At 50.0% G+C, this 27,482-nt stretch overlaps 1 protein-coding gene across 1 annotated transcript in view; it reads right to left on the bottom strand.

Annotated features, from left to right (window-relative positions):
• Positions 1 to 27,482, bottom strand: part of ccr6a (chemokine (C-C motif) receptor 6a) — a 68,558-nt gene that overhangs the window by 25,785 nt on the left and 15,291 nt on the right. Inside the window, exon 2 of the mRNA XM_072503431.1 lies at positions 613 to 700. The gene's annotated coding sequence lies outside the window, so the exon portion shown is untranslated. The remainder of the gene's footprint in view (positions 1 to 612; positions 701 to 27,482) is intronic.

The raw sequence follows: 27,482 nt of genomic DNA, 5'->3' as shown, positions 1-27,482 counted from the left end.
GTCACCTTGAGGTCAAGAACACCGTAAATTCATGGGGCGAGATTATCCACTCCCGCGCCGGTTGGGAGAATCGGATGGGCCGAGCGGCCAGGCCAAAACGGCGGGTTCCCCCCGGCGCCGTCCACAGCTGGTCGCTGCCGTCGGGAACAGCGCGCGAACGCTGGGGGGGGGGGGGGGGCGGCCTGCGGGAGGGCGAGGGGGGTTCCTGCACCGGGGGGGTACCTCAAATGTGGGGTGGCCCGCAATCGGTGCCCACCGATCGTCGGGCCGTCCTCTCTGAAGGAGGACCTCCGTCCTTCCGCGGCCCCGCAAGATCCGTCCGCCATCTTCTTGCGGGGCGGACTTAGAGAGGACGGCAACCACGCATGCGCGGATGACGGCAGTTATGCGGCACCGGCCACGTCATCTATGCGGCGCCGCCTTTACTCGGGCGACAAGGCCTGGCGCGTGTAGATGACGCGGCCCCGATCCTAGCCCATTGTCCGGGTCGGGATCGGGGCCGTTTTGCGCCGTCGTGAACCTCGACGCCGTTCACGACGGCGTAGCCACTTCGGCGCGGGTGTGGAGAATCCCGCCCATGGTATTTATTTATATCATTAATGTAGTTCTTACCTGTTGTATTGTGTTAAATGATGTCTCCTTTTTCTCCAATACAATGGTGTACTATCTCAGCAAGACACAATTATTCCAGTGTAGTAGCCTGCAATTTTAAAGTATAATGTTGAATATAAATCATATAGTAATATGTTATCTGGTAAACTGATGCACATTTCAGAAGCCTGGCCACTCTGATTCCATTGTCCATATTATTTAAATATTTAAAAAACCGTAACTTCAAAATGCACACATGTATCCCTCCTAAGTGTTAACAAGAATTGGCGCAAAGGTTTATTTTTTAAATAAAACATAGCTATATTAATTATATTAGAATAATTATAGTTAATTATATCCATAGTAATTATTCATTTTTAACACTTATTGCATGACTATTTTTCAGCTAATTACACGATATGATTTTGCAAATAAGCCCTAAATTACACTTTCTTCATATTTGTCAATGGTCATAATTGTATTAAAACATATATGATTAACTAGAGCAGGTTAATCATACATCAACAGCCCTTAACCGAATTTAGCCCCTCATCTTTCCACAACAAATAAATTAACTTGTTGGACTATGTATAAATTCCTCTCACCTCCCACGCCCCACACAAATAATGTGGGTTTTTTTGCCTTTAAAGGTAATGTGAACTAGGCTGCACTCCTCAAAATGTCATCATTATCTACGGACAACAATTAAACTTTGAATGTTGATGTGAATTACAGTCAAATCCCGCTCAACTCCCGCCATTACAGTCAACTCCTGCCATTACAGTCAACTCCCTCCTCAACACCCACCATTACAGTCAACTCCCACCCAACTCCCGCCATTACAGTTAACTCTCGCCTTACAGCGAACTTCCACCTCAACTCCCACCTCAACTCCCCTAAAGGTACCCCAGGACCATATCCAAACGGGCACCTTACCTCTCCAACGAACTCTGACAACACTAGACTTTCTCCTATGAGGTCTAAAGCGCACAAGTTGTGTTTTCGACATACCACGAGTGAAAATCAGAGAAGCTTGAGGCAACTTCACTTTAACACATGCAGTTGCCTCATGAGCAACGGAAATGCAATTTAGAACCTGCCCCATTCCCCCCTCCCCCCCCCCGCAAAAAATGGTAGTACCTTGTTCAAGAGTGAGACTTCTGGATCTAGGTCTCAGCCCCAATTTCTTTTTTTTCAAAGATATTTTATTCCAAACATACACAATAACAACAAAATACACAGTTCATCAAAGCATAGTTAACAATTTATACAGTTTGCCCCTTTTAATCCTTCCTCTCCCCCCGCGATGAGCAACTCCTCAAATAAAGTCATGAACAGCCTCCACCAGCCCTCAAAACCCTCTTCTGGCCCCCTCAGAGCGAACTCAATCTTCTCCAGCTGGAGGAACTCGTACAAGTCCCCCAGCCTGGCTGCCATGCCCGGCGGCGTTTCCGACCTCCAATTCAAAAGGGTGCTTCACCGGTCAATAAGAGAGGCGAAGACCACAACATCAGCCCCCTTCCCCTCCAGCAGCCCCAGCTCCTCTGAGACCCCAAGACCCACCATGGGGTCCGGCCTGACCTCAGCCCCCATTACCTTTGATAACGTCCCGAATACCGCCTCTCAAAAGCTCTCCAACTTCTCATAGCCCCAAAATATGTGAGCATGATTCGCCGGCCCCCACCCAGATTTCTCATACCCATCAGTTACCCCTTGGAAGAGCTCATTCATCCTCTTCCGAGTGATATGCACCCTGTGCACCACCTTGAACTGAATCAACCTCATCCTCATGCAGGAGATTGCATTCCCCCGACGCATTGCCTCACACCAGAGTCCCCAATCTATCTCCCTCCCCAACTCCTCTTCTCACTTACACTTCATCCTCACCACTTGTGTCTTGCCCTGCTCCCCCAACCACCCGGAGATGTCCCCAATCCTCCCTCTCCCAAGTCATCAGGGAGCAGCAGTTGCTCCAATAATGTGTATTCCGGTAGCTGGGGAAACGACTGCCACTCCTTTTGCACAAAGTCCCGTACCTGCATGTATCTAAACTCACTACCTCTTGGTCGCTCATACCTCTCCTGCAGCTCGATCAGCCCCACAAACGTCCCCTCAGAGAACACATCCCTAACCCGCTCCAGCCCTGCCTCCCTCCACTTCCCACACACCCATTTTCATAAGTTAGTTGAGCAAGCTACACAGTGCTTGCGGCCCAGTTCCATTGCCAATCCAGCCTCCAGGAAAATGTCTTTACGACAATTCAGGCCAGAGACGCTGACTTCATACCGATAATTGAACTATGAGAAGACTAAGTATGGCAGTTGTCAAGAATGTACCTCAAACATCTTAGTGCACTAATGAAGATGATTCCTAAGAAGACTTTATGCTTTCTGAGACAGCACCATCTCAGCATGTGGAGACATGCACCAATGCCAATAGTCACAATTCAGTGGGTCCAGTTAAATAATTAGTTGGGTTTTTACTTGGTGAGTCATAACTCACAAGCAAGCACAAGCAGTCACTGGTGATAAGGGAGTGGAGAGACCATAATTGGTGTGAAATCCTTTCCACTCAGGAGACTATTTTTGAGAAAGAACATGCTGGAGGTGCATTAGCAACTTTGCCTACGGGATGTCTGTCAGTATCTCGCATTCTCCACAATGGGATGGAGGGGTACAACTTGATCGCTAGTGAATTGATGACAAAGGGAACTTTGTGTATATCTGGCACAGAGAGGCTTCCACCTTCATGGAACTTCAAGTATGACTCTCCAATGAGTCCATACAGGGTTTGTCCACAGTTGTGTAGATGGCAACTGTCTGAAACAGGAAGACAGATAGCTTATCTGTGGCATTACAACTATGTCATTGATCTTCACTAAACTGGTCAGCAACAGAGTGCTAGGATATATGGTACTAGCCCAGGATACAGATTATGGTGAAAGTGGACATGGACGTGGGAATGGCAAACAAAATGTTCCCATTTCTCACCTGTTGTCTCTTCTCCAGCAACATGTTACCATATGTCGCAATGCCCCAGCTTGCCCCTGCACAGGTGCTGTTGCAACCTCGGTGTTCCAAAACCCAGATGTCATGGACCAAAAGCATGTCAAGAGTCGGGCAGTGATTTGAATAATCTTAATCCTCCCCAGGACCATCTCAATAAGTTTGATCAGAGATCTGGGGCAGGATTCTTTGCCTCAACATGGGTGCAGGAAGGGAGGCAGGTTGACACATAGATCCATAACTTCTGATCTCTGGGGGGTCATACCGCAGAAGATGCACTAGGGGACCCCCTACGATTCCTCACACATGGACTTAATGGGAAATGCCGGGGAAGTTCAAATTTCTGATGGGCAATTACTCTGCACTGGTCCCCTGATACTCCCACTTAAATCAGAGACTTTGGTTGGTTCTGACTCAGTTACCCAGGAAAGATGAGAAGAATTTAAACCATATCTAACTCTTGGGGAACTGTAGTACTGATGCCCACAATCGCTGTCTCGACCGCCCCACTGGACCCCTGACTACCATCCCCCCATGGACCCCAGGATACTCCCCACACTCAGGTCAAGCCCCCACCTCCCTATCCCTGACAACCCCACCTCCCTAACTTAAACTAATTAAGAAATCAATGGGGCCCATGATCAGAGGCTGTCTGGAGTCAGCAACACAGTAGGGGCCTTGGGGCAGAATGGGGAGGGCAGTGTTCCAGGAAGACTGAAGCAGCCCCACACGTACCTAGCCACAGCTGTGGCTTTCCCTGCGCAGAGGTGATGGAACTTTTTATTTCAAATTTTTTAAGTTGTTAAAGGATGTCTCAAAATGGAGGCACCCTCCTCTCCCTTACCTGCGACGACAGATTGTAGCTCCTCCTATGCTGGAGAGCCACCCACTGTACATAATTAGATGGCAGGCTTACTCTTGACATAAATTGGCCAGTCCAGACAAAAATCATGTCAGGTGACTATTGCTGTTGCAATGCAGGGTCAGGACTTGGTGTTGACCTCAACATTGAGGTCCCGACGGAAAAGACAAAATCCTGCCCTGGCCATGACTTGAGGTTTTTCTATAGTCAGCTGAATGCTCAAATATTGTTCACTTTTCAGTTGGATCACAAGTATTGAATAAAGCATGACTTTAAGGCTGTTTGTCCGCCTTAAAAATGTGAAAACAACATTATCAGAGAGATTGCCAGACTTCTGGATGTGAAGGAAAAGGTGGAATTTCAAATGGAATTATGTGAATCTTAATGACCTCGAGATATTAATGATCAAAACGAGAAGTTTTGGGAAACAATTCAAAGGCTTCACGAAGTTTTGCGCAGTGACTGAGAGGAGGAGGCGATGCACAAAATCCCATTTCAAATATTACTAAATGTAACTGCTGCCAGACTGGGAAATAACCAACCCATTCATTTCCATTGCTGATGGGACAAAGAATTCAAGAGCAAAATGCAGGGTTCAGTTCTTCTTACTGTACAGGTAGGCAGTGATCATTTGGAAAGTTCAGTGTTACTGCATATATGAATGATTACAAAGATTATTAGATAAAACACTGACCAGAACAAAGGAAATATTTCTGCATTGCGTGTGAATATCTCACAAGATCTGAAGTTCACGACGAGGTATAATTATTGCATTTGTTTTAAAGATTGCTACCTGATATAGGTCAATGAATGACATCTTGTGGACATGACTTCCCGTCAACCTCAATTTTCAAAAATTAAGAAAATGGTAAAGACTCAGGGCGTGATTCTCAGGAAAGATTTCTGAATGTGGTAACGAGTGGGAGCTGCCGCGAGCTTCCCAGCGCTCGGCCTGGCAAGGACAGAACGTCAATTGGTCCACTTAACGAGGCCCCACCGGCTTCTCGCTGCAAATGAAGGCTCGCCAGCCGTTTCACTGGGACCGCTCGCCAGCCCCTCGCTAACAAGGTCGAGCAGCACTTAAACAGCATTTGCACAGCCAACCCTACTCAGCTCGCAGCCATGGCACTGAGAAGACTGGCCCCAAGATTCTGGGAGGCAGACCTGGAGAGGCTCCTTGACGCGGTGGAGGCCAGGAGCATTGTCCTGTTCCCCCGAGGGTCCTGGAGGGTGAGCCACAGGGCAGCCAGTGCTACCTGGGATGAGGTAGCGGCAGCCGTAAGCTCGGGGAATGTGACCAGGAGGGCTGGCCTCCAATGTCGTAAGAAGGTCAATGACCTACACCGGGCAGCATGGGTGAGTTGACACCAATGCTCCCCCACTCCCTGCACGCTCCCCCCTGAAACCTTGCTGTCCCAAGGGAGCATACACCCGCTCCACCCTCCATGTGGTCGCCAACCTGCCCTTCAGCCCCTCTCCCTTCCCCCAACCCTTCCTTTGCACCCCCTCTCCCACCACTGTGAACCAGGCGTGCAGCTAATGGTACCTTCTCTGTGGCCCCGCAGGAGAAGTTCTCCCACAATCGCTAGGAGAACGCTAGGGGAATGCGGGCATAAGAATCCTCGCCACCTTCGAGGACCGGGCCCTGGAGGTGACCAGTGTGGCCTAGGACAGAGCGATCACCAATGCAGAGGTTGGCGGAAGCTGCATAGGTGAGAAACCACCCAGAGGACCTGTCAAATGTGAGTTGCCTTACTGGCTGATCCATCCCTCCCACTGGCCACATGTCCATTCCCCCGCAGGTCCTCCAGCCGACGGCGCCGCCCCATCCCATGATGCACACTCTCCTGCCTCCCAGGAGAGGAGGGGAGCTTCGAGGAAGACACGATTGAGACGTCACAGCTGTTATCCCCACCCTCCACCAGCGCAGAGACACACACCTCGGGGGGGGAAACATTAGTGGTCAGGCTTCTGGGGAACAATCTGGTGACCACCACACTGCTGCTGATGTACATCAGGTGGAGGCAGGAACCCCAGGCGAGAGGCCCAGTAGATGGTGCTGGCAATGCGTGGCACCGAGGCCAACACTGCAAGGGTGGCAACCGCAGTGGAGAGCCCGGTGCACAAAGTCGGCAGCAGTGATGGAGGTGTCCGAGGCTTGACGCAGTCAGTGATGACCATGGCTGAGAGTCTCGGCAGAATGTCTGGCTCGCTGGGGGATGTGACCCAGTACTAGGCTAACCTTGATGAGGTTCTGCGGGACATATCCCGCTCTCAAGTGGGAATAGCCGAGGTGCTGCACGGCTTGCTCCAGTCACAGGTGGGCATTGCCAAGGCGCTGCATAGCATGTCCCAATCATTGTGGAGCATCACCAAGGGCGTCGACACCTTGGTGCCGACATCGGGGAGTCGCCAGGGTTTTAAAAAAATATTTTGAGGCATTTGTATTATAAATTTTAACAGACTAAGCAACCACACACCAAGAAAAACAAAACCCAGCCAACATGGCTTACATAAACAACACCCCAACAACATTCAATTCCCCACCAACTTACCTCCACCTTACCCAACTTCCCCCTGTCTCCGCTTTTTAAACCCCTCCCCCACTGTTGACAGCTTAATTTTTCCCACAGACGTCGATAAACAACTGCCACCTCCAGGCAAACCGTGGCATTGATCCCCTCAGGGCGAACTTAACCTTCTCAAGCCTGAGACACCCAGCCATGTCACTAACCCACAGCCCCCGACTTCGGGGGTTCCGAGTCCCTCCATGCTACCGGGGAGGCAAAGGCCAAGACTTTGGCCTCTCTCGCCCCCTGGACTCCTGGGTCTTCTAACACACCAAAAATTGCCACCTCTGGACTCGGGACCACCCTTACCATCGGTGCCTCCGACATGACTTGGGCAAACCGCTGCCAGAATCCCCCAAGCTTCGTGGGCCCACCTGGACACTGCCCACACCTATGGGAGCCGCCAGGGTTGGCAGAATCACATGATGCAGGGGCAGCCAGGGATCGAACCAGCTGCCACTCCGCCCTGAGGAGAACCCCGGGACCTAATGGGCACCGAGCGGGAGGAGCGGGCGCTAGGTGCCAACCTAGTCCCATTCCATGGAGTGGGGATGGTGACCACCAGCTTCCCCGACTTCCACCCATCTGATGAGGTCATGTCTCGAGGTCAGCACACGGGAGAGGACAGCATGGCTGTGCATGTGCCATTGCCATGTGCGCTGGGGCCCTCTGGCCTCAGAGACCCCAGAGGACGCCCGCCAGGGGCATCGAAGGCTACGGGACAAGGTAAGCAACTGGCTGCCTCCTCCACAGATGTGCATCCTAGGGACATGCCTAGATGTAGCGATAGAGCGAGGACGGCATAGCACATCGTGGACACTGCGGGAGGGGGGGAGGGTAGGAGGGGGTAGAGAGAGGTAGGTAGGGTGTGAGGAGGATGAGGGGGGTGGGGAGAGTGGGGCAGCACCATCGGGAGTGGGAAATTGTATGACACCTATGACACATTAAAAACCCATGAGCACAACCAGTATTACGCCTCTGTCACTTTCCTCCGCTATGTGGGTCGACCTCCGAACCTTGACCCATCTCTCCAGACATCTCACCCCGCCCCGTAGCACCTACCCACCCTCTGGCCATTGGCATGTCCCCGGAGCAGTGCTCCATTCCCTGGGTGTTTGGATGTTGGCTGCTGCGGGTGTGATGTTGCCTCCCGCAGCGTTCAGGCACAGTATCCATGCATCAAGGTGTGATTGAGATGCTAGACAATGACTCCCGCATACTACATGGTCCGCCCATCCACGGGGATCCACTTGGGTTGTGTGACGTGCTCACTTAACTAAGATTGCCAATTCTCTATTAACAATAGCTTTTGGCCGCACAGCCAGAAGCCTCGGCAGTCGATGGGGGTTATGGGTGGTCGGTGGGGCAGACAATCAGGGGCTAGAGTTGCCCCCGGAATGGGTACACATGATCCAGGGGTTGGCATGCTGGTGCCAAGCATGGCTGGCCCCCACCCCATGCCTCCCAACATTCCCCTGCTTCCCATGGCAGCCCACCGCTCTGGACAGTGCCCCCTCCACCCAGATGAGGGTCGTCCGCCCCCCCCCCCTCCTCCGCTGAACACTGGGGCAGCAACCCCAGCCCCCTGGGCTCTTTACCTGAGAACAAAGATGGCTACTCACCCCCTTGGCTCCCCGCAGAAGTCCTTCCGCCAAGTTCATGTTTTTCAAAAGGAGTACTAATCGGCGCCAGCGTGACCACTGGCTGGGAGATCGATGAATCGTGGGAGGCCGTTGGATATGGGGTCGTTCCCGTTAATTGTATCAAAATAGAGCTTAAGTGGTGATAATTGGATTCATGCCACGCTATGGCGAGATCCCGATTTCGCCAAGGGAGCGGGCCAGTTGCATCGCAAACTGTTTGGTGCCTGGTACACTCCTTGTTTTTGGCCTCTCCCGCTATTCATTGGCTTGGGTGAGAGCGCAATGAGACCTGAGAATTGTGCCCTCATTCCAAGATGTTGACGATTCACTTCATGGCCTTTGGTATAATCTTCAAACATGCCTCTACTATGGTCGGGTTACTCATTGCAGAGACCCTGGTCGGGATTCTACGAGCCTCCGCGCCGCAATCGGGCTTGCGCGGGGACGGAGAATGGCCCGCGATCGGGTCCGACGCCACTCCCGCGATTCCCCAGGGAGAATCGGTGCCAATCGCGCGTGCGGTCGACACGGCGCCGGTCGGGGGCCATTGAAAGGGGTCCCTGCGGCGATTCTCCGGCGACAACTGGCCAAGTTCCCGTCGGCGTGGTTCACCCATAGTTCCTCCCAGCGCGTACTCGGAGTGGCGGCTGCGGACTCAGTCTGCGGCCGGCCTCGTGGGGGGACGGGGGGACCAGTCTCGTGATTGGGGTCCACTCGGCGGGTGTGCGCGATCTCGGGGAGGCCTATATTATTGTCGGGGCTGGTCCGCGGTGTGGGTCCGCCATGTTACCTGGGTCCGCCGCCGTGTCCATGCGTGGACCTCGGCCGGAAGTGCAGGGCCCTGTATTGGCAGCCAGAGCTGCGAGAACTACTCCGGAGTCCTGCTAGCCTCCTGCAAAATGGAGAATCACTCTGGACTTTCTCCAGGTAGGTCCAGAATGACTCGCGCCCATTTTCTCGAGGGCATGGGGACATAGCCCCATTATCAGAGAATTACGCCCCCTAAATTTGAAGTAGGATATGCATGAGCTTTATTTCAGTCTGTTTTACATTTGATTAAAATTAAGCAAATGTAACTGTGGAAAACTTTATTCAAAGTATGACAGAGGGCATTCGATGCTATTAACATGAGCTACGTATCTCTATTTGGATGCAAACAAGCTTATTTATCTTGGAAATTAAGTATGGGACTAGCAGACATGCAAAGGACACTAATAAACTTCGAGGATAGTGATTATAAAAAAACTTACATTTTCCCAGAGGTTAGGGGATCTATAGAACAAATCTTCAGATTCAGGAACGAGATTCCCTCGTCTGCCAGCAGCATTTTCCTGGGCGGCGCAACCTCACCAGCAGCGAGATTCTCTGTTCTCGCCACCTGCCTATGGGATTTCCCTTGTGGCCATCCCACGCCACCGGGAAACCCGCGGGCGTGGGTGCGCTGCTGGCGCAACAGAGAATCCCGGCGGCAGAGAATCCCGCTGAAGATCAATTAGCACCTTCAAAAAGGGACTTGCAGAGATATCTATGGAGGGTGAGATTGAGGTTCACGGGTTATTTGACAATGTTGCCAAATTCCTCAGAGCTGCTCTATTACTTCACTGGAATGTATGTAAAATGTCAGATCTTGTTGGAATAAAACCATATGTTAATGATCCATGCCGTTATTAATGCAAAACTGGTCAACGAATTTGAGTTAATCATGAATTGCAAATCTCCAGAACATGCTTGTTGATTTATGCTACTCTGCTATTTGCTTTGCAAAAACAGCATCTCGCCTTTAGCTTCACCATAATTAAAAACTTCATGGATTTGCATATTAATTTTACATTAAAATGCAACAGAAGGTTAGGGCTGGAACAACACAAGTACATGTTTAGCAATGCGATCATTATTAATGGAATGCTAGTCAACCTTGCTGATCCAGAGAGCGATTAATGTAAAACATACACTCTCATTTCTGTATGTCACAACATGTTAGAGAGCTTCAAAGTGGCAATTTTTAAAGATTCTTTATTTCTTTTTTTGCAACGGGTGGACTCTCCTAAATCATTTCTCTGTTTCCTTCCCTATCCTGAAATCTTGTTGGTTAAAGGAATATGCTGTTAGGCTTTTCATTTCCTAAGATCCCAGGTGCCTGTCATGATATTCAAACACACACATCATGATAGACACACCAACAGACAAATCAGAACACACACCACCACAACCAATCACAGAAAGATATAAAAGCACAAACACGACACCTGGTGGTCAGTATTAGCTGGAGAGGAGGACCAGGACAGACCTGCTACACGACACACTCAGGGAGACAGCACGTGCAGAGTATCCAGAACGAACTGTATTATAAGAGTTAAAATAAAATAGAGTTGTACCACATACAACTGTGTTGGCTCATCTGTGCACCAGAGCACCCAACACCACATGGTACAGGAGTGGATCGATACCTGCCGGCATACCTCAGTGTACACAGACAACCAGCAGTGCCCAGGCAAAATGATAGAGCTCCCGGTTCCGCAGCCGCTCCAGTGCTACGGCGATCTCCGCGAAAACTGGCGGCGATTCCGGCAAGTGTTCGAATTGTTCCTGGTGGCAGCTGAACTCCAAGACCTGGATGATAGCGAAAAAATTGAATTTCTCCTCACCATCGCCGGTGCAAGGGCAAGAGAAATATTCACAAGGTTCAGGTTCTTCAGGAGGCAGCAAAGGTACGATTACCAGGCAGTCCTGGACAAATTCTCCAAGTACTGTGAAGAAAACGCAATCCAATCGGCAAGTAAAGGTAAGAAAAGCGGCTGTACTCACCTCGTGGCTGGGATCCCGGAGCCCAAATTCCCAGAGGCCGAAATCCCGGGCCTGAGAGAGGGCTGGGTCGAGGTCGGCGGCCATCTTGCTAAAGGTATCACGCTAGCACAGTTGCGCGAGCAGTGCGCAGAACCGGAAGTTTTGTTTGCGCATGCGCGAGATGCTGCGCATGCGCAGTCAAGAAAACGGCCATCGGTAAAGGAACAGCGATCTGAGCATGCGCAGTCGCTTCCTACGTGCTACATACCGAGCGTCAGGATGTCAGAGGCCCCAGACCGCACCAATTTAAAGGGGAAACGTCCCAAATCCAATTTAAAAGGGAAACGTCCCAAATCAAAAAAACAAAAATCTGTTAAAGCTGTAAAACAACCTTCCCTCACCTGGAATGACAGCACATTGCCGCAAATTGACCCAGGAGATGAATTTGACCTCCAAAGAACCCTCCGACAAGCAGTTACCTACGCACAAGCCGATGATTCCGACCTTGAATACTTCGATGACGATCTTTACAGTGTTTCCGGACCTCGCGAGCCCAATGATAGCTCCGTGGTCCTATACGACTATGACTCGGACGAACCTTTCGTGTTGCACATTGGCGGCCCCCACATTGAATCCGACGCAGATGCGGATTCATTTTTCGGATTTGAGGATCTTCAATCCAGCAGATATGACGTCCCAACTTATCAGTACCGGATGATGCTGCAGCCTGACATTAACAGACAGGGAGCGGTGCAAGCACACGGAGAGCGCCCTGCTGCCACACAGAGCGTGGTCCACGTCCCGCTCAACGTTCCCGACTCTATGAAAGAAGACATGCAAGACTCCAGAGCGCAGTCCTCGCATGAACCAGAAGTGACTCCAGTGTCACAAGCCTCCACAGCGAGCTCGTGGACAGCCTCCACGATAGAAGCAACGCAAGACTCCAGAGCGCAGTCCTTGCACGAACAAGAAGTGACTCCAGTGTCACAAGCCTCCACAGAGAGCTCGTGGACAGACTCCACGATAGAAGCAACGCAAGACTCCAATGTGTGGTCCTTGCAGGAACAAGACCATGAGGGTCTAGCAACCTCTCCTGACCAACCAGCGGCAGACGATGCAAGTCTGCCATGCTCACGTGAACAGCAAGAAGGCTATAACAGCCTACCATGCTCCACTACACAACAGCATGACCATGACGGTCTCTCATGCTACAATGAAGGGCACAGCGCTGAAGACTGTTCAAGCCCAACTGAAGACAAGCCAAAGGAATCGCCTCTTCCAAGCCCGAAGAAAAAAGGTTTATGCGCTGACCTTCAGGATCATTATAGCCGAACAGAGATTAATAATGCTGCACGGTCACAGAAGGATGCTGAGGATTTGCTAAAGAAATTAATTGAATGTTTAACTTGCAAGGAGCAGACTGAGAATTGCCAGTGTTTTAGTACGGATCGAAAAAATGGACAAGACATTGATCCTCAGGTAATGGAAATAACACAACCTGAATCATATCTACAGCAGGGACAAATGTCTCCCTTCAACACAACGCCGCAAAGTCCCAACTTCGCAGACCAGCAGTTAGTCAGTAATGACTCTTCAAACCTTGAGGGGAACATTAATTGCATTGAACCTATACACACTCCACTGATAAATGAGCAGAACATTGGAGCAAGAATCCTGAGGACACCGACATCGAGTAGCCAGATAACGAATTTAAAACCCGCAGCAGTTTCAAGTGAACCAAGTGTGCTTTCCACTAATGGTGAAGATGCAGATAAGGTCGACCCGATTATCCATTGTACCACACTAACCCCAGTGATTAAGCAGTTATGTATGGGGAGTATAATGTGGGCAATTGAGAACAGTAAAAGAGAGACTGTGACCATGCCAGTCCCAGCAAAATCAGACCCAGAGACCATGAAGGCATGTACATTAGACAAAGATACATATGAGGTACCTGAGAAGAAAAGTGAAACGGAATGTTCTTTGGAAAATAGTACAATGTCGATAGAAACATTGGATCCTACATTCGAGACCATACATATGGGAGAATTTGGGGGTAATAAACAAGGTTCTGCAATGTCTGGGGGAAGATTTAAAATTCCAAAGAAGAAAAGCCCAAATGAAGGACAACGGCAAGACAATGACAGTCCACCCACATGGTGTGCACCACCAGATGAAAACTCTGACAATTTACCCAACCCTAGTGAACAGCAAGCTGCTAATGAGGATCTATCCACGGGATGTGAGACGAGTGACGACAGCATCCCACTTCCCATGCAAAAGGTGCAAGGTGACAGACCTCGCCTAGTGCGTACCGAGGCACTCGACGATCACGGTGGGACCACTGACGACTGCGGTGGCGGCGCACCACTTCCACCCTCGATGGCTCGAGCCTCTCCACTGGTTGGTGCATTCCTGCATGTTCCGACTCCAGAAGTGCAGCTTCAGGGAATCTCGGCTGCCTCCAGTGAACCTGTTGGGACTCCGGACGGGGAGCATCGACGGAAGGCAGACTGGACTCCAGATGGGGAGCAGCCAAGCGCCGACTCTGATTCGCGCACGCCAGACCTTGCTCCGGACGGGCGGTGTCGCGGCCTCGGTGATGGCACGCTCAGGGTGACGGCGGATGCCACGGCGACAGGGAATGGATCGCGTGGCAGTCCCACAGGGTCGGCAGTGGCGACCAGCACCGGCGGTCCAAGACGGACACACCAATTCGCGCCATCGCCAGACGTTGATGCGAGCAACAATTCTCTCTCCAAGGCGACATGCTTCGACGTTTCTCTGCGGAGTCGTCCTTCCGGCACAGCAGGTGGCCGGAACCAGCGTGCACGGTCTCGGCCAACTTCCACATCTGGCACAGTCATCACCTTGCATGATATTAGTGATGGTGCTACTTCGATGGCAACGACCCATCGGCTACAAGATGCCGTCCACCACAAACATAAAAAGAAAAAAGACTCCACCTTGTTCCTGGCATGCAGGGCGGATGGATTGGTACGTAGGCGCAATCAGCGAGCTTTGCGCTGCCTTCCACGCTCGCAACTGAACCGTACGCACACGCCGGATCCTCCACTGGTTCCCAAGGATGACTTCGTGGAGATGCCACGGATCATGCCCCTTCCATCGCCACCAGAACCAAACCACAGCCAGGGCAACACTAACAAAGATGTTGAATGTTATATTTGCACGAATGAAAAACCAAGCACTGCACGAAGTACAACAAATGGAAAAGTAGAGACTTCGGCAACAGCATCACCTCCAACAGTCCAAGGTGAACCAGTGTGAACCCAAATCTCCACAGCTGAACCGGCTTGAGGACCAGCCTATTCTTGAGGCGGTCACCCATTAGACTGGACTTATAACGCTGTTCATACGTTCAAAAAGTCAAACACTTCTGTATTATAACCTGGTGTTGTTTATCGTTCCAGATATCGTCTGACCGGACCACTGTTCAAGTTGTTTTTTTTCTCGCATTCATGTTTTGTTATGGTACAACCTTGTTAGTGTGACGCACCCGACATTGCCCCATGTAAATAGTTACGTCATATACACACGCTGTACACAACACACGCACACACTCTTAGATGCACTCACGACACGATTATATTTATAACCACGTAGGCACATATCTTTGTAAAAAGGGGGGATGTCGTGATATTCAAACACACACATCATGATAGACACACCAACAGACAAATCAGAACACACACCACCACAACCAATCACAGAAAGATATAAAAGCACAAACACGACACCTGGTGGTCAGTATTAGCTGGAGAGGAGGACCAGGACAGACCTGCTACACGACACACTCAGGGAGACAGCACGTGCAGAGTATCCAGAACGAACTGTATTATAAGAGTTAAAATAAAATAGAGTTGTACCACATACAACTGTGTTGGCTCATCTGTGCACCAGAGCACCCAACACCACAGTGCCCTTACCCTCGGCACACAGTTAGCAGCTAGTATTTCCAGCACTATTACGGCACAAGTAAACTTAGAGCTGAAGAATGCAGTGAAAAGTCATCACAAGTGAAGCACATCGCAAGATGCCCTTATCCAGAAACATCTGGACCAGGGTCTGGTTGTACATTTGGTGAAATAATGATAGAGAATGGGGGGTAATTCCAAGGGGATTTCCTGGTCAATTTGATTGTTTTTTTCCCCATGGGCAGATAATAGGAATAGAATGTTCTCCCAAATAGGGGGCAAACCAATGGCATAGAAGCAAAGCCCACTTTGGAGACAGTCCTACCTGAACCCTGGATCCAGTGGGCCATTTGTCTTTTGGAATTTAGCCATGTGCCCACATATCCAGTGAACATCGTATCTGTTCCTGTGCTATATTTTGTCCCATGAAATAATTTGGGCAGAAGGGAAACTTGCCATACAGGTAATAACCAAATGCTACTAAACAGATCTGCAGTTCTTGAAGTGAATTTCAACTGATATCCCTGAGCTCTTTTGCAAACTATTGATCAAATTGCAAGCCACTGTTCTGAAGTTCACTGCAACCTGTGTTTGGTTTGGTTTACAACCCAAGTTTTGCAAGAACTGGGAGATCGATGTATAACGTTCTCACCGCATCCTGCTTTCAAAGAAAGACAAAACCTTTAAAGATCTTTAAACTCTGCTATTATGGTCAAGTATTTGTTAATGCTGTTGCTTCAAAAGCAATGTCCCCTTTCTAAGCTGAAGCAAACACTGAAGTAAAATTGGCTATGAATAGTGCTTTAAGGTAGGTGCTATGACCCCCGACAGGGACTTGTATAGCATCCTCTTCCCCTCCTAAACCTCAGAGTATGAGCTACTCAGGTGACTAGGGAGCAGAGCTTCCTCCTACTTGGAGGAGCTCCCCACAGAATATAAACCCCAACCTGGAAGCAGTTTGGGGAGGGAGACCCTACGGGGAGTGGGGAGTTAGGAGTTAGGCATTGAGGGTGAAGAGTAGAGAGGAGTTATTATTGTGACTAGTGTGGAATAAAGTGAGTTGTACCCTGTCAGTCTGGCCTCTCGTGGAGTCTTTGCCTCAGTCTACAACAGTAGGCAATAGTTATCTTAACTCACAGATCAAATGGGGATATAAATTAAACTTCCTCATAAAGATATGTTATAAATGGTGTTGTTTAAAAAAAATTGACAAGGTGCTGTATTTTGCTCGGTATTAGTAAACTGGGAGAAATGCTGGAGTAGGTTTAAAACTTTCCACCTGGGTGTAGGACTGATGTTATGCATCAAGTCACTGTTTAGAAATTGACAGAAATGAGTGTGTTAATCTGCAATACCAACATTATACCTGGCTGGAAAATTTAAAACTTACCATATTAATTTTCTTTTGTTGTTAGTAGGCTGGTCACAAAACCATCAGAATACACAATTTAGAAGGATGAAGTTCATGAACATGTAATAGCACAGATATACACACGAGGGAGATCTTGAAACTGATACTGTAGATAAATCTCTGGGTGCTGTTCAGAAAGATTAGGCAGTTCTGATGGTTGATGAGTGGGTTAGCTAGTACAAGGCAGTACGCAGAGGAAATAGTTCTAGATTTACTCGATTGAACCCTTTTCTCATTTTGACACTGTGCAGAGTTTGCACGTTCCCCCCGTGTCAGCGTGGGTTTCCTCTGGGTGCTCCGGTTTCTTCCCACAAGTCCCGAAAACATGCTGTTAGGTAATTTGGACATTCTGAATTCTCCCTCAGTGTACCAGAACACTGCAGTGTGGCGACTAGGGGATTTTCACAGTAACTTCATTGCAATGTTAATGTGAGCCTACTTGTGACTATAAAGATTATTATTATAATAGTTTAACCCAGGAACATCTTTCATGAAAATTGGCCCTGAGGAATGAGAAAGAACCATCAAGAAAGAATTTGTCTCTTTTAGCTGACTTCACATCTTCAGGATGTCTCAAAACGCTTAACATAAAATTAAGGTTCCAAAAGGAGTAAGTGAAGTATTAAACGCTGTAGCATTTCAGAGAGAACTGTTGACCATGAAACCAAGAGAGTTCCACAAGCCGCCTTGAAATATAATGTGGGATCAATTACTGCCACCTAATCACGGAGACTGGATTTGGATTTAAGAACTAATCTGAAACACTGCGCCTTGACTAACTTCACCCATTGCAAACGTCAACCTAAATTCTGTGCTCCACTCCTGCAGCGGAGCAGATGAAGAACTGGGGTACCACACACATTGAAGCTATCCATAAATACATCCATTTCCACCATTTCAATAATAAAAGCAAGTTGCATTTATATAGTGCCTTTAACATATTAAACTGTCCCTTAGGCACTTCACAGAAGCAATGCCAAACAATTTGACACAGAGGTGTATGAGGAGCTACTACAATATGTGAACCAAAAGCATGATTTAAGGATAGGTTTTATATCTTTAATGGAGAGAGAAATAAAGACCATTGGGGGTGGAATTCCAGAGCTCAGTTCTGGGCAACTGAAGGCATTGCCACCAATGGGGTGACAATGAAAACTGGAGGTGCAAAAGAAGCCCAAATCAGAGGAGAGCAGGAATCTTGGCGAATAAACAAAGCAAAACAAATGCCCTCACCAATTAAGCTAATGCACAGAATCATCTGATTATCCAAGCTTTAAACATTTGTATTTAATTTAATCTATCTCCTGTCAAAAAAGTGGAAAGGAGTGATATCTAAACATGTTGGAGGCTATTCAAAATATTGAAAATTGACTTACTGAGGACTTCTGATGGAATGTAGGAACCTACAAACGCCATTAAAGAAATATAAGTATTTTGATTTTTGTCTCCAACATCGAATGGAAAAGACACCTCAAGTGTTCATTCGTGAGAACGTGCCAAACTAAATGACGACTTAATGATGTGCACTTAGAAATAATGGAGGTGGAGACGGAAAACACCTATCATTATAATATTAACGCACTGTACAGCGTCAGTAACTAAATTAGTGTTTAAACTGTGAATGTTAGCATCAGTGAACACATCAAAATGTATTGGTTGTTTTTGTCAGTGGGGAAATTTTAAATTTGGGGGAGTTTAAAATGGCCAATATTGGAGCTGCCATCCATCAAACATGTCTCTCATTGTTTTACTATATAAGCCAGAACCAAAACTACTAGAGGTAAACATTGTTGGCTAACATATTGCAATTACATTGGGTGGCACTTGTGAAGCAACCCCATCGACTGGACTAGTTGCTGCTTTTTTGTTGTTAGTGATCTTTCTAGGCCAATCTCCCAAAACTGAGAGCCTTTCTCAAGTTCGCTTTATATAGCGCAGTCTTAAACGACACATTCACGATTTTACAACAAAAAGCTGACAAATTAAACATTACATCCTCAGTGGTTTTAGAAATCATTGACCTGGTGCCGCAGTAGTCACCTTCAGACTGCCACTCTGCTCAAACGTTTCACATCCCGGCGCTGCTCCGCATTTCTTACTGAGTCTTCCAAGACTAGCTTCTCCAGAATGCATCGCAGTGTCATCGAGTTGAGGAAAGACTGGCCACGTCCCCTTTTTACAGTTTAAGCTGCCATCTAATAAGGTTAACGGTCTATTGTGACTGTGAATGAATGGCTGAATGTTAGTGGATGCACGAGTAGATGATTGAGTGAATGGCAGGTGGGTACTCTGGTCAGGCCAAGGAGTGGTCAGGTAGCCGAGGGTTAGTGTGGCCAGGAAGGGTGGTTTGTGGGGACGTTGGCGACAGCACCGCTCCCAATGGCCCCGGGTAAATAGAACATAGAACATAGAACAATACAGCGCAGTACAGGCCCTTCGGCCCACGATGTTGCACCGAAACAAAAGCCATCTAACCTACACTATGCCATTATCATCCATATGTTTATCCAATAAACCTTTAAATGCCCTCAATGTTGGCGAGTTCACTACTGTAGCAGGTAGGGCATTCCACGGCCTCACTACTCTTTGCGTAAAGAACCTACCTCTAGGTTCTACCGATAGGTTCACACTATCGACAACACCACCGACTTTAGTATCGTCTGCAAATTTACTCACCCACCCTTCTGCGCCTTCCTCTAGGTCATTGATAAAAATGACAAACAGCAACGGCCCCAGAACAGATCCTTGTGGTACTCCACTTGTGACTGTACTCCATTCTGAACATTTCCCATCAACCACCACCCTCTGTCTTCTTTCAGCTAGCCAATTTCTGATCCACATCTCTAAATCACCCTCAATCCCCAGCCTCCGTTTTTTTGCAATAGCCTACCGTGGGGAACCTTATCAAACGCTTTGCTGAAATCCATATACACAACATCAACTGCTCTACCCTCGTCTACCTGTTCAGTCACCTTCTCAAAGAACTCAATAAGGTTTGTGAGGCATGACCTACCCTTCACAAAGCCATGCTGACTATCCCTGATCATATTATTCCTATCTAGATGATTATAAATCTTGTCTCTTATAATCCCCTCCAAGACTTTACCCACTACAGACGTGAGGCTCACCGGTCTATAGTTGCCGGGGTTGTCTCTGCTCCCCTTTTTGAACAAAGGGACCACATTTGCTGTCCTCCAGTCCTCTGGCACTATTCCTGTAGCCAATGATGACATAAAAATCAAAGCCAAAGGTCCAGCAATCTCTTCCCTGGCCTCCCAGAGAATCCTAGGATTAATCCCATCAGGTCCTCTGAAGAGGATACTCTGGGAGTCCGGTGGTGGTGGCGATGCTGAAGATTTGGAGGCAGTTGAGGCAGCACTTTAAGCTGGGGGCTGGGTCAAGGGAGATGCCGATTAGGGCGAACCATAGGTTTGAGCCAGGGAAGCTGGATGGGAGATTTCGGAGATGGGAGAGGGGAGTCAGGATATTAAAAGACCTGTTCCTGGGAGGTCGTTTTGCGCGGCTTGAGGAGTTGGGGGAGAAATATGGACTGGGGGCAGTGGGAAGTATTTAGGTACCTGCAGCTCCGGGACTTTGCCAGGAAGGAGGCTCAGAGCTTCCCGATAGTGCCGGCTCCCTCGTTATAAGGTACCCTTGGAGGGGATTAAAGTCAAGTGGGAGTGTGGGAGTCACCACTGTTGTATTATATTGTATATATGGGTATTACGGTAAGGCCCCTGTACTACAGGTACGGGGGTAGATCCCTGCCTGCTGACTCCGCCCAGGAGGCGGAGTATAACTGTGTGTGCTCTCCAAACAGCAGCCATTTTGTAAGCTGCTGTAGGAGGCCACACATCTCTGTGTAATAAAGCCTCGATTACTCTCTACTCTCGTCTCGTCGTAATTGATAGTGTATCAATTTATTACACAGAGATTTTTCAGAGATGGAGCTCCGCATCAAGCCGGATCGCCTGCAGCTGCATCCTCAAGTGGACAACGCCAAAAAGGACCTCCAACATTGGCTAGCTTGCTTTGAAGCTTACATCGGATCTGTGACAGACCCAATCCCAGAAGCACAGAAGCTCCAGATTCTGTACACGCGGCTGAGCTCCAATGATTTTTCCCTCGTCCAGGACCTATGCAGAGGCAATGGCGCTACTGAAGGAGAATTACGCTCAGCAGACCAACAAGATCTACGCCAGGCACCTCCTGTCCATGCGGCACAAAAGTCCCGGTGAGTCTGTGGAAGATTTTGGGCGTGCCCTGCTCGCCCTGGTGAGAGACTGTGACTGCCAGGCCGTTTCGGCCACTGAACATTCGAACCTGCTAATGAGAGACGTGTTTGTTATGGGCATAGGGTCTGACAACATCCGCCAGCGCGCCTCTTAGAAGGGGCCACGCTTGACCTCGCGGTGACCAAGAAACTAGCACGCTCGCTCACGGTCACCTCACGCAACGTACAGGCTTATGCCCCCGAACGCACGGCCCATCCCCCCTGTGCATCGTGGACCCCGCCAGCGGTCACCCCATCATGGACCCAATCAGCGACCGCCCTCAGCCAACCCCACATCTGCGCCACGCGGCAGCCAACCAACCCCGGGGGACCCAAGTGCTACTTCTGTGGACAGACAAAACACCCCCGACAGTGCTGCCCGGCGTGGAGCGCGCTCTGCAAGGCCGGTGGCAAGAAGGGACATTTCGCTGCAGTGTGCGAGGCCCGCTCAATCACCGCTATTTTCCCGGCACCCCCCACGTGCGGCCAGTGGGCGCCGTCATCTTCCTCTCCACAGACCACGTGCGGCCCGTGGGCGCCGCCATCTTGCTCCACTCACAACACATGCGGCCCGTGGGCGCCACCATCTTGCTTGCCTCAGAACCAATGGGCACCGCCATCTTGCCTGCCCCAGCACACGTGCGGCCTGAGAGCGCCGCCATCTTGTCTGTCCCAGGACACATGTGGCCCGTGGGCGCCGCCATCTTACCCGCCTCAGGATCTCTGCCCGTCGGGCACCTCATTGGGCCACTCATCGCCTGCAACCGACGACGGCCAGCCGCGTCTCGCCCTGGTCACGATCGACCAGTCTCGACCGCACAACCTCGCGACCGCTTCGACAAAGGTGAAGGTCGACGGGCACGAGATATCCTGCCTTCTGGACTCCGGGAGCATTGAGAGCTTCATCCACCCGATACGGTAAGGCGCTGCTCCCTCGCGGTGCACCCCACTAACCAAAGAATCTCCCTGGCCTCCAGATCCCACTCCGTGGCGATCTGGGGGTGCTGCAAAGCCACGCTCACCGCCCAGGGTGTTATGTTCAGCGGCTTCCGGCTCTACGTCCTCCCTAACCTCTGCGCTGCCTTGCTACTCGGCCTGGACTTCCAGTGCAACCTCCAGAGCCTAACACTGAAATTTGGCGGGCCCCTACCACCCCTTACTGTTTGCGGCCTCACGACCCTTAAGGTCGACCCGCCTTCCATGTTTGTAAACCTCACCCCGGATTGCAAACCCGTCGCCACCAGGAGCAGACGGTACAGCGCCCAGGACAGGACCTTCATCAGGTCTGAGGTCCAGCGGCTGCTGCGGGAAGGTATCATCGAGGCCAGCAACAGCCCCTGGAGAGCCCAAGTGGTAGTGGTGAAAACCGGGGAGAAAGACAGGATGGTCGTTGACTACAGCCAGACCATCAATCAGTACACGCATCTCGACGCGTACCCTCTCCCACACATATCTGATATGGTCAATCAGATTGCACAGTACTGGGTCTTCTCGACAGTGGACCTGAAATCTGCCTACCACCAGCTCCCCATCCGTAAGGCGGACCGCCCATACACTGCATTTGAAGCAGACGGCCACCTTCACCACTTTCTTAGGGTTCCCTTCGGCGTCACCAACGGGGTCTCGGTCTTCCAACGGGAGATGGACCGAATGGTTGACCGGTACGGGCTGCGGGACACTTTCCTGTACCTAGATAACATCACCATCTGTGGCCACGATCAGCAGGACCACGACGCCAACCTTTCCAAATTTCTCCACACCGCCAAACTCCTCAACCTAACTTACAACAAGGAGAAGTGTGTGTTCAGCACGAACCGATTAGCCATCCTCGGCTATGTGGTTCAGAACGGAGTTCTAGGGCCCGACCCTGATCGCATGCGCCCCCTCATGGAACTCCCCCTCCCCCACTGCCCCAAGGCCCTCAAACAATGCCTGGGGTTCTTTTTGTGTTACGTCCAGTGGGTCCCAAACTATGCGGACAAGGCCCGCCCACTCATTCAATCCACTGCTTTCCCACTGACGGCCGAGGCTCACCAGGCCTTCAACCGTATCAAGCCCAACATCGGCAAGGCCTCGATGCACGCGGTCGACGAGACGCTCCCCATCCAAGTCGAGAATGATGCATCAGACGTCGCTCTGACCGCCACCCTCAACCAGGCAGGTAGGCCCGTGGCATTCTTTTCCCGCACCCTCCATGCCTCTGAAATTCGGCACTCCTCCGTCGTAAAGGAGGCCCAAGCGATCGTTGAGCTGTGCAACATTGGAGGCATTACCTGGCCGGCAGGAGATTCACTCTCCTCCCTGACCAACAGTCGGTTGCCTTCATGTTTAACAACACACAGCGGGATAAGATCAAAAATGATAAAATCTTGAGGTGGAGGATCGAGCTCTCCACCTACAATTACGAGATTTTGTATCGCCCCGGTAAGCTCAACGAGCCCCCCGATGCCCTGTCCCGAGGTATATGTGCCAGCGCACAAGTGGACCGACTCCGGACCCTGCACAACGATCTCTGTCACCCGGGAGTCACCCGCTTTTACCACTTCATTAAGGCCCGCAATTTGCCCTACTCCATCGAGGAAGTCAGGGCTGTCACCAGAGACTGCCAGTTCTGCACGGAGTGTAAACCGCACTTCTACCAGCCAGACCGTGTGCGCCTGGTGAAGGCCTCCCGCCCCTTTGAATGCCTCAGCGTGGACTTCAAAGGGCCCCTCCCCTCCACCGACCGCAACACGTTCTTTCTTAATGTGGTCGATGAGTATTCCCGATTTCCCTTCGCCGTCCCATGCCCCGATACGACGTCTGCCACCGTCATCAAAGCCCTCAACACCATCTTCGCTCTGTTTGGTTTCCCCGCATGCGTCCACAGCGACCGGGGATCCGCATTTATGAGCGAGGAGCTGCGCCAGTACCTGCTCAACAGGGGCATTGCCTCGAGCAGGACGACCAGCTACAACCCCAGGTTTCGCTCCCAATGTGGCTGGCAGTCCCAGGACCCGTACTCCTCTGCAAGCATGTGTGGCTCCACAAGGTGGGGAGGGTATGGAGCTGGGCTGTGGCGTGAGGTGCTCCGGAGGGTAAACGCCTCAACCTCGTATGTGGGAGGGAGGATTTCAATATCATCTCGAGGGTAGTACACGTGAGCTTGGAGCCAGGGCCCCTAGAAGCCATTTTCGGGTGTAGGGCCGGCCAGGACTGCAGGCATGTGCGGGGGAGATGTTTTAGCCTTCTCCTCGCTGATTGCCTGGAGGCGGGACCTGTTGTGTGAAGGTCAGCTTCTCCGCCCTGTGCCTCGGCTTGGCGAGAAGGTGAAGTTTGAGCTGAGGGGGATGAGTGAAGGGTCTACAATTCATGGGGATTGTTTATTATACACTTTAGAGAATTGGATGCCATTGAACATTGGAGGGGGGGGGGGCGTTATTGGTGGGGTTGAGAACATTGTTTATGGGATGACCATTAATTTTCTTTTGGTCTTTTTGTTTTGTTTTACATGGAATGTACGGGTGATGTTTGGGTTGGTATATTGAAGGGGATGCTGTTTGGGGGGATTGGTGCTGTGTTTGTTATTGTTGGTTTTCTCTTGTGTATTTGATAAAAATGTGGGAAATGAGGCGAGTAATTTTTTTTTAAAAAAAGGGTGGTTTGGTCGGGCATTAGTCAGAGAGGCAGGACTAGTCAGGAAGTCAGGGAGCTAGTTTGGTGGTTCAGGGGTATTGTGGGGGCGGGGGGTGGTGTCAGTGTAAGTGATTGGGGTAACAGTTGTACAATTACCCAGGAGTTAGACTAGGATTTCCCGAGCAACCAGTCATTTAAATCCCACTGAATTGTCTGCCCAAGTCTCCCGAAGATGTTGGGGATGGCGAAGGAGTTGCTTGGGTTCATGGAATGGATTGGGGGGGGTCTGTGAAGGTTTGGGATAATGTGGAGAAGGTTCGTAAATGGGTGGTGGAGGAAGGGTCGGTCTGAGGGCAGACGGAGGCGGCTTCGTGTATAGGGACAAGTCTGGGTGCACTGGTGATGGCCCTGCTTCCATTCTCGCCAGCCAAATACTCGACGAGTCCGGTGGTGGTTGCCTCGTTAAGTGTTTGGAATCGGTTTAGGAAACATTTCAAGCTGGAGGGCATGTCGCTGTGGGCGCCGATTTGTGGAGATCATACATTCATCCCAGCAGGGTTGGAATCGACATGCAGGGCTTGGCAACGGGAGGGGATAGACAGGTTTAGGGATTTGCTCGTGGAAGGTAGATTTGCAGAGTTGGGGGAACTGGTAGAGAAAGAGAAATTTCAGTTGCCGAGGAGAAACGGGTTCTGGTACTTGCAAATTTGGAATTTTGGGAGATAGGAGTTGCCACGTTTCCGCAGTACCACTCCTTTCATTGCTGGAGAAGATGGTGTCTGAGGATGAGGTAGGGGAGAAAAACTTGTCATATCTATGGGCAGTTAATGGAGTGGGAGAAGGTTTCAATTGAGGAGATGAAAAGGATATGGTAGGAAGAGTTGGGTGGTGATTTGAGGGGGAGTTTGGAGTGAGGCCTTGGTCAGGATAAACCCAACCTCCTCATGTACGAAATTGAGTTTAATTCAATTTAAAGTGGTACAATACCATAGATTTATCATAGAATTTACAATGCAGAAGGAGGCCATTCGGCCCATCGAGTCTGCACCGGCTCTTGGAAAGAGCACCCTACCCAAGGTCAACACCTCCACTCTATCCCCATAACCCAGTAACCCCACCCAACACTAAGGGCAATTTTGGACACTAAGAGCAATTTATCATGGCCAATCCACCTAACCTGCACATCTTTGGACTGTGGGAGGAAACCGGAGCACCCGGAGGAAACCCACGCACACACGGGGAGGATGTGCAGACTCCGCACAGACAGTGACCCAAGCCGGAATCGAACCTGGGACCCTGGAACTGCGAAGCAATTGTGTTATCCACAATGCTACCGTGCTGCCCCTACAGCACATATGACAAAGATGCATATGAATGTTTTTTTTTTCCAGAGATGGAGGACAGGTACAAGCTGTGTTTTAGGGGACCAGTGAACCACACACACATGCTTTGGTCCTGTCCGAAATTGGTTGGATTTTGGGAGACGTTTTCGGGGACGTAGTCTGAGATCTTGGGGGTGAAGGTGGCCCCGAGCCCGTGGGTGGCAATATTTGGGGTATTGGAAGATCCGGGAGTACAGGAGGGGAAAGAGGCTGAGATGTTGGTCTTTGCCTCCCTGCCAGCCCGGAGGTGGATCCTGGAGGGTGGCGGGCTCCAGAACCGCCAAAGGCAGTGGGATGGGTGGGTGACCTGGCAGAATTTTTACATTTGGAGAAGATAAGGTTTGCCATTAGGGGGTCGGAGAATTGGTTCTACTCGAGGTGGAGGCTGGTCATCTCCTTGTTTAAGAGTTGGCAAGAGTCAACAGGGTGTTGTTTTCTTTTATGGTATAGTTAGAAGGCGGGGCATGTGGGATAGATGGTGGAGGGGGTGTTTATAATGAGGACTGTATAATGTTAGATGGACTGCTGTGTTTTGTATTTAGAATGAAACTGTCCTGAATAAAAATATTTTTTTTAATCTGGAGTAAAAAGCCAGTTTCAGTGATTGTGACCTGACTACTGGAACCACCATAAAAACCTAACTGGTTCACAATTTGCGATAATTTCTTCCTTGTCATTTCTTAATTTCTGCTGAACTTTGGGCAGTTTTGTGTTTTGGATGTACATACACAAGGAGCAAGCCCAAAAGGTAATAAATTAATTCCAGCCGCCACAGAGGCAGGCTTTAACCACTCTTGATGGAACTATGCCCAGGTGTCTGACCTACAAAACCACTCTTTACACCACTAAAACACTGGCCACAAAATAAAGAAATTGTGTGGCCTTTTTAAAAAAAAAACATTTTTATTGGGTTTTCTATTTCGCTATTCATAAGTTACATGTTCAAAACCGCCCAAAAGTAGAGAATAAAAAAGATAAACAGAAATCAGCACACATATTTACAGACAATTGTCTTCGTTCCCACTGTGGCCGTGGCCCCCTTTAGTCGGGATACATCTGTTACACTCCCCAGTATGGCCAGAGCACCAATTTACAGTTTGGTTTGGGCTTCAGCTTGCCCTCGGACCAGTCCCCAACGGCTTTGTCCCTTGTCCCTCCCGTTCTCTTTGCGGGCATTCATTCTCCCCTTCCATTCCCCACCTTCCCTCTCCCACACCCCCACCTCTCCTGTTCCTCTTTGTCCCGTATCGCCTCCCTTCTGCCCCCTCACCCCCCCCCACCCCTCCCTTACTCTACTGGTTGCTGGTTACAAACAGATCCTGAAACAAGTTGGTGAGCGGTTCCACATCCTGTGGAAATTCTCTTCCGACCCCTGGAATTTTATTTTCTCCAATTTGACAATTCCCGCCAG

Source organism: Scyliorhinus torazame, chromosome 1 (genome assembly GCF_047496885.1).
Source record: "Scyliorhinus torazame isolate Kashiwa2021f chromosome 1, sScyTor2.1, whole genome shotgun sequence".
Lineage (NCBI taxonomy): Eukaryota > Metazoa > Chordata > Chondrichthyes > Carcharhiniformes > Scyliorhinidae > Scyliorhinus > Scyliorhinus torazame.
The sequence above is the reverse complement of the archived record's forward strand: the minus strand, read 5'-3'. Positions and strand labels throughout refer to the sequence as shown.